The following is an 8,129-nucleotide window of genomic DNA, read 5'->3' as shown; positions in this document are numbered from 1 at the left end:
CTATCGGGTATACGACGTAATAAGCTCGCAGCTTTAATAAAGTCAGAGGGTCTTCCCCAAGTACTACAACAAAAGACTATCCGAGGAAATAAGGAAGAGGGCTTCAATTGTTACGCCCCGCAGTATTGCGTCAATGTTATGCCCTGCAGTATTACATCGATGTTATGCTCTGCAGTATTATATTACGATGATATTACACCCTATAGTATTGTACATTGAATTTGTCGTAAGATAATTGACATCAGTTCAAGGACAAGATTATTTGGATATTTTAAGTATTATGCTATTTCAAACAAGTTCGTGAACGTGAGAGGGTAAAGCAAATCGAAGAAAATGAGTTTCGTCGAAGTTTGTCGTTTTGAGAAAAAATACGGTCCGAGCTATAATATCTGGTATTTATGGACTAGTACCATACAAGGTACCACATGACCATAATAATGAAGTGTATAAGGTATGTTAAAAGTGAGTAGTATTTTAAGTAATTTGAGATAATTCTTAATCATGTGAATAATTAGGTATTTAATGATTTTTGGTGGGAGATTAGCTAATTAATTATAATCTTTGGATAAGGTTAGTAAGCTTCCTAACGTGGCAACAATTGAGGTCTTCATCCAAGCCAAAATTTGTGACTCTTAAGTTCATTTAGTAAGGTGGCAAGATTGGAGGCCAAGTCATCTACAAGAGTGGGGCGCACAACCCCAATTTTAAGGGACTTTCTTATAATTAGTGAGATATTACATGCTATCAAGTTTGCTTCATGTTTTTGCAAGGTGAATTCATGTATGCCTTACAAATCCAATTGAATCTCTTATGTAAAGAGAGTGGGTTAAGCAAGCAAAACAATTTCAAACCAAATGGAGATAACGTTGGAGCAAAACAATTCCAAACCAAATAGAGATAACGTTTGTTGTTGAATCTGTACAGCGTGAATTGCAAATTCTAGGAGAATTGGTTCAGGTATGTTAAGACTATCCCTTCTTTCTTTTTGGTATGATCCTAATGAAATGAGCAAAATACGCAACTTTTATAAATGACTCTATTCATAGAAATACTAGGGGTGTCTATATTTTTGATTCCCCATGTGTCTTATTATTACATTATCTGTTCATGGGTCTTAGAAAATACGTAAGTTGATAAAGTTTATTTCATGATAGTAATCAAAGGCATATTGATCTTATGACATTCTGAGAAATCTTTTTAACGTATTTCACATGCATTTCATTCATTTATACATGTACATTGACACATGACCAGATGGCGTTATATATGCGTATATGTATATTATATATGTATGGGATATGGGAAAAGGTTATGGCGTTATATACGCACCACCACCTGATCAGCTGGTATACATTGATGATTTTGCCCACAATGGCCAAGATGATATGATGGGATGCCCTCAGAGGCTTGATGATGTTATGAACACATGTACCTCTGCACGACATGACATTCATACGCATATGCATAACACTATAAGTATTTCATGATTTACAGAGTTATCCAAATATACATATTGAGTCTTTTACTACATGTTTCTCTCATGTCTATTATTTACCGATTTTCATTCCTTACATATTCGGTACATTATTTGTATTGACGTCCCTTTTTCCTGGGGACTGCGTTTCATGCCTGCAGGTCCCGATAGACAGGTCGAGAGTCCTCCAAGTAGGCTATCAGCTCAACGGAAGGTGTTGGTGCGCTCCGTTTGCTCCGGAGTTGCTTGTTTGGTCAGTATGATTTAGACGTGTATTGTTTGGTATGGCGGGCCTCTGTCCCGACCTTTATGACAATTATGTATTCTTAGATGCTTGTAGGCAGATGTCATGTACGTAAAAGATTGTATGGCCTTTTCGGCCTATGTTCAGTGTATGAGTGGTTATTTTGGTCTTATAAGCCCGTATGTCTTATGTATAAGTTGGTATTTCATGTTGTATTCTACTTATCTCATGGCAGCCTCACCGGCTCAGTTATCTATGATAGTATGATACAAAAAGATACGTTATGTTGGTACTCGGTTGAGTAAGGTACCGGGTGCCCATCGCGGCCCATCGATTTGGGTCGTGACATCAACCTAAGTACAATGACCTAAAGAGGAAATGGTCTTGTAACAACAGTCTCACAATAATATTGTATGCACTTCATAAGAAAGTGGCACCTATCTTGGCTAATGAACGGGAAGAAGAAAAAAATCAAAAGGTGATATTCAAGATCATATGGGTTGTATGGAATTCCAATATGTGTGGGCACTAAGATAAGCTAAGTATGCATATGCATAACGCAACAATGGGCAGAAAGACCAGGAAAAGTAATTACTTACGTTTAAAGAAAGCTGAGATGGAACGAAAGGAATTATTCGATCAATGATCCAGAGTTAGTTACGTTATGAACACACTTAAGATTTTGGAGTATTATCCATGCAGCATATATATTGACATTCATACAGCACTCCGGTATACGTTAAAAGAAAGAATTGAGCCTAGGGCATAGACAAATGATTGAATTGTTAAAAGATTATATCATGGATATTCCATAGCGCCCATGAAAGGCTAAAGTAATAACTAATACCAGGAGCCACAGATCGGAAGATAGCATAAGCCTACGTAAAGGCCGTTCAGAAGGGAGAGGAAACTAAAGAATTACATCAACGAAGTAAATCAGGAGTCTGATTATTGGACCCAGAAAATTATAACATAGCAGAATCACTCTTAATATCAGAGGTGCAAGAGAGATAGTACAACAACCATATTCTATAACCGCTCTACAAGAAATCCAGCTAGAAGAGTACCAGCCTCATAAGAAGTCAAGATGGAGCTACCACCGGATTGTGTATGCACCAGAGGTGCAAGTATTATTGTCACGACCCAAATCGATGGGCCGCGACGGGCACCTAGCCGAGTACCAACATAACGTATCTTTCTTATTACATCATCATAGGTAAGTGGGCCAGAAGGGGCGTCATTGAGATAAACAAAGTAAACATGTGGGAATTACTCGACATAGAATGACCCAACCTGATATAAAAACTTATACACGTGACATACGGGCCTATAAGGACAACACGATCATTTATAAATTCAAAACATAAGCCGACAAGGCTATACAAGTATTCGTACACATGACATCTGTCTACAAGCCTCTAAGAGTACATACTTATCATAAAGGTCGGGACAGGGCCCCGCCATACCAAACAATACACGTCTAAATCATACTGACCAAAGAAGCAACTCCGGAGCATATGAAGCGAACCAACATCTTCTGCTGAGCTGATAGCCTACTTAGAGCACTCTCGACCTGTATATCGGGACCTGCGGGCATGAAACGCAACATCCCTAGGCAAAAGGGACGTCAGTATAAATAATGTACCGAGTATGTAAGGAATAAAAAATAGTAAATAATAGACATGAGAGAAACATGGAGTAAAAGACTTGACATGTAAGTCTGAATAACTCTGTGAATCATTAATATTTATAATGACATGCATATGCGTATAAATGTCATACCATGCATAAGTATATGCGTACATAACATCATCAAGCCTCTGAGGGCATCCCATCATATCATCTCGGCCAATGTGGGAAAATCATCAACGTATACCAGCTCATTAGGTGGTGGTGCATATATAACATCGTAACCTTTTCCCATATCCCATATGCATATAATATACGCGTATATAACAGCATCTGGTCATGGGTCAATATACATGTATAAATAAATGAAATACATATGAAATACGTCAATAAAATCTCTCTAAACATCATAGGACCATTATGCCTTTGATTAATATCATAAAATAAAATTATCAACTTACGTATTTTCTGAGACCCATGAACAGATGATAGAATAATAATTCACATGGGGAATCAAGAATATAGACACCCCTAGTACTTCTATGAATCGAGTCATTTTTGAAAATTGTGCGTTTACTCGTTTCGTTTGTATCGTATGGATCTTGCCAAAAGAAAGAAGGGATAGCCTTAACATACCTGAGCCGATTCTCTTGAAAATCCTTCCAACACACGTCAATTGCGACAACGTGTAACGGCAGATCGAAGTAGGGGAAAAATCATATGATATTCTTGAGAAAGATTGTACCGTACTCCCTTAGAATCGCAAAATCCCGTTGCTATTACCTTATGAAATCTCATATGAATTTTTGTAGCAATTCCATATGATCACTTTGTGAATTTGATCACAACCTTGTAAGATACTTACTGAAGCAATCACGTTGAGAGTCTTTATGGCTTTTTGTGAATTCCATATCTTTGCGAATAATCCAAATCTTGAATTTGAGAAGTTATTCTTCAATCACTTCTTTAAAGATTACCACCTTGCAAAGTTATTAAGAGTCACTTAATGGCTTATGTATGTGGCTGCCACGTTGGGGAAATTTCCCAGCCAATAGTTATCCACTTAATTTTTTTAATTACCCAATTATCTACATAATTAGGAATTATCTCAAATTACTTAAAATACTACTCACTTTTAACACACTTTGTACACCTTACTATCCTGGTCATGTGGTACCTTGTATGGTACTAGTCCATAAATATGGGGTATTATAGCTCGGGCCGTATTTTATCCCAAATTATCAAACTTCGACGAAACTCATTTTCTTTGATTCACTTACCCTCTGACCTTCGCGAATTTACTTATCACTTGTTTGAAATCTCGTAATCCTTATAATACCAAAATAATCTCATTCCCGAACTTACGTCGATTAACTTACGATAAAGCTTTAACGTACGAAAATACGGAATGTAATATCTCATTTTCGAGCTTACATTAATTTACTTATGGCGTACTTCCACGTACGAAAACATGGGGTGTAACATCATTTCCCCCCTTTGGAACATTCATCCTCGAATGTTGAATGATGCACTTATCATTATCATAACCTATAGCTCTTGCGAATACTTTAGTACTCTCCTTGCCATCTAGGCAACTATTCTATGAATAAATCTAAAGGCCAGGGCATTCCCCCCCTTTAGGCCTCTTTCTCACACCACGACTACTGGTCGGAATCCTTCCAATCTCCTAACTGTTGCTACCTTCTGTCATGCAGCCTGTATGACTCTTACCTTGTAAGTGCGCCTATACGACTCTTCTCTCCTTTTTCCTCCGGCTTTTAACCAATCTCTAGGCCTAACTTTGTAAACATATACATAGCTTGATAAGATGTCCCTCTAGGCATCTGAGGGTATACTGAAGTTCTTCGCTCGGTACTTTGTTGAACTCACGAATATTGTTATACCTTATTTCATAGATCCGTTTATCCATTCGTATGACTTTACTGCCATAACTCTTACTTTGATTTATCATTACTGAGGTCTGCTACCAAACTCCAGGTTACTCTTGTTGCTTATCCTATATGCATAAATCTAAGTCCTTTAATGCTTCTTGATTACTGTTCATCTTAAGAATGATGGTCTAATCTCATCTCATACTTTGTAACTTTTATCCATCCATTGTTGAATCACCTTAATACCGATAACTTGAACTCTTATGTAACACTGCCTCTAGGGCTCACGTCTCCTTGGGGAACATCTAAAATGATTAGACTAATCCATCTAGGGGCGATACCATGCTTCTATAACCGTATTTCATAACATCCCAATGTGATTCACATTACATGGGTATTTTAATCTTGAGGACTTATCCATTCTCGTCACCTTCTCACTCGCCCTTTTTTATCCTTACTCCTATCTTCTAGAACATTGTCGCTTTACCATACAATAGCTTGCGATCTACACCTATCTATTTATATTACTCGCAACCTTTCAACTTGCTTGCATCATGTTATACCCCATGTCTTCGTACGTGAAAGTACGCCATAAGTAAATTGATATAAGCTCGGAAATGAGATATTACATCCCGCATTTTCGTACGTTAAAGTTTTGTCGTAAGTTAATCGACATAAGTTCGGGAACAAGATTGTTTTGAGATTATAAGTATTATGCTATTTCAAACAAGTGAGAGTAAATTCGTGAAGGTGAGAGGGTAAGCAAATCAAAGAAAATGAATTTCGTCAAAGTTTGATATTTTGAGATAAAATACGGTCCAAGCTACAATACCCCGTATTTATGGACTAGTGTCGTACAAGGTACCACATGACCATGATAGTAAGGTGTATAAGGTATGTTAAAAGTAAGTTGTATTTTAAGTAATTTGAGATAATTCTTAATTGTGTGGATAATTTGGTAATTATGGATTTTTAAGTGGGAGATTAACTTGTAAATTGAATTTTGTGGATAATGCTTAAGAGGGACACCCCCTCAACGTGGCAGAAAGCATGAAGGTTTAATCAAGCCTAATGTGACTAAGTAAGTTATGAGCCTAGGTGGCAAAATTTAGGGAATTCTTTGGCAAGAATCCATAAAAAGTGGGGCCCACCACTTTGATAAAGAAATCTTCCTACATCACACTTATATTTGCTAAGTAACGGATGGGAAAGCCACCAAAAGAATCCATACAAGATTACAACAAAATGCAGATGAAGCTACAACAATACGGATGAAGATTATGTCAAAGTGCGGATGAAGCTACAACACAAATCCATACGAGATTACGTATGTGATAGTAAAGCAAGTTACTTCAATTCATACGAGACTTCTTGGCATGATATCAACAGGATTTTGCGATTCTAATGGAGTACGGTGCAATCTTTCTCAAACAATATCATACGAACTTTCCTCTACTTCGATCCGCCGTTACATGTTTTGTCGCAATCAACGTGTGTGAGAGGGATTGTCAAGAGAATCGGTTCAGGTATGTGAAGGATATCCCTTCTTTCCTTTTGGCATGATCCATACGATACAAACGAAACAAGCAAATGCACAACTTTCATAAATGACTCTATTCATAGAAGTACTAGGAGTGCCTATGTTCTTGATTCCCCATGTGTCCTATTATTCTATCATATGTTCATGGGTTTTAGAAAATACGTAATTTGATAAAGTTGATTTCATGATATTACTCGAAGGCATATTGATTTTATGACATATCGAAAGATCATATTAACGCACTTCTTATGCATTTCATGCATTTATACATGTACATTGATCCATGACCAGATGGCGTTATGTACGCATATATATGTATATAATATGTATATGGGATATGGAAAAAGGTTACGACGTTATATACGCACCACCACCTGATCAGCTGGTATACGTTGATGATTTGCCCACAATGCCCTATATGATATGATGGGATGCCCTCAGAGGCTTGATGATGTTATGAACGCATATACCTATGCATGATATGACATTTATATGCATATGCATGACATTATAAATATGAAATGATTCACAGAGCTATTCGGACTTACATGTTGAGCCTTTTACTCCATGTTTCTCTCATGTCTTTTATTTACTGATTTTCATTCCTTACATACTCGGTACATTATTTGTATTGACGTCCCTTTTGCCTAGGGACATTGCGTTTCATGCCCGCAGGTCCCGATAGACAGGTTGAGAGTCCTCCAAGTAGGCTATCAACTCAGCGAGAGGTGTTGGTGCGCTCTATTTCTCCGGAGTTGCTTATTTGGTCAGTATGATTTGGTCATGTATTGATTAGTATGGCGGGGCCCTGTCCCGACCTTTATGGTGTTTATCTACTCTTAGAGGCTTGTAGACATATGTCATGTACGGATACTTGTATGGCCTTGTCGGCCTATGTTTTGAGTTTACAAATGATCATGTTGGCCTTATAGGCCCGTATGTCACGTATGTAAGTTTCTATATCAGGTTGGGTCGTTCTATGTTTATTCTGGTTAGCCCATAATGGCCCGTTTAGCCCATTTGCCAATGATAGTATGATATGAAAGATACGTTACGTTGGTACTCGATTGAGTAAGGCACCGGGTGCCCGTCGCGGCCCATCGGTTTGGGTCGTGACACACCATAGATTTCCTTATGTCATTCTGGAACATCAAGCGAGATATCACATCGTCTCTAACTCTTCTTTACTCTCTTAATTAGGCTTCTCGATACCTAGAAACCATAGGCTGGAAGACATGATACTAACGACGCTGCTATCATTCCTGGGTATTGAATCCCCGCACTTCTAGCCTTCTATCCGAAGTAAGGATTATTCACAACCTTCTGCATTTGAGTATCTCATACGTTGTC

Source organism: Nicotiana tabacum, chromosome 19 (genome assembly GCF_000715075.1).
Source record: "Nicotiana tabacum cultivar K326 chromosome 19, ASM71507v2, whole genome shotgun sequence".
Lineage (NCBI taxonomy): Eukaryota > Viridiplantae > Streptophyta > Magnoliopsida > Solanales > Solanaceae > Nicotiana > Nicotiana tabacum.
The sequence above is the reverse complement of the archived record's forward strand: the minus strand, read 5'-3'. Positions refer to the sequence as shown.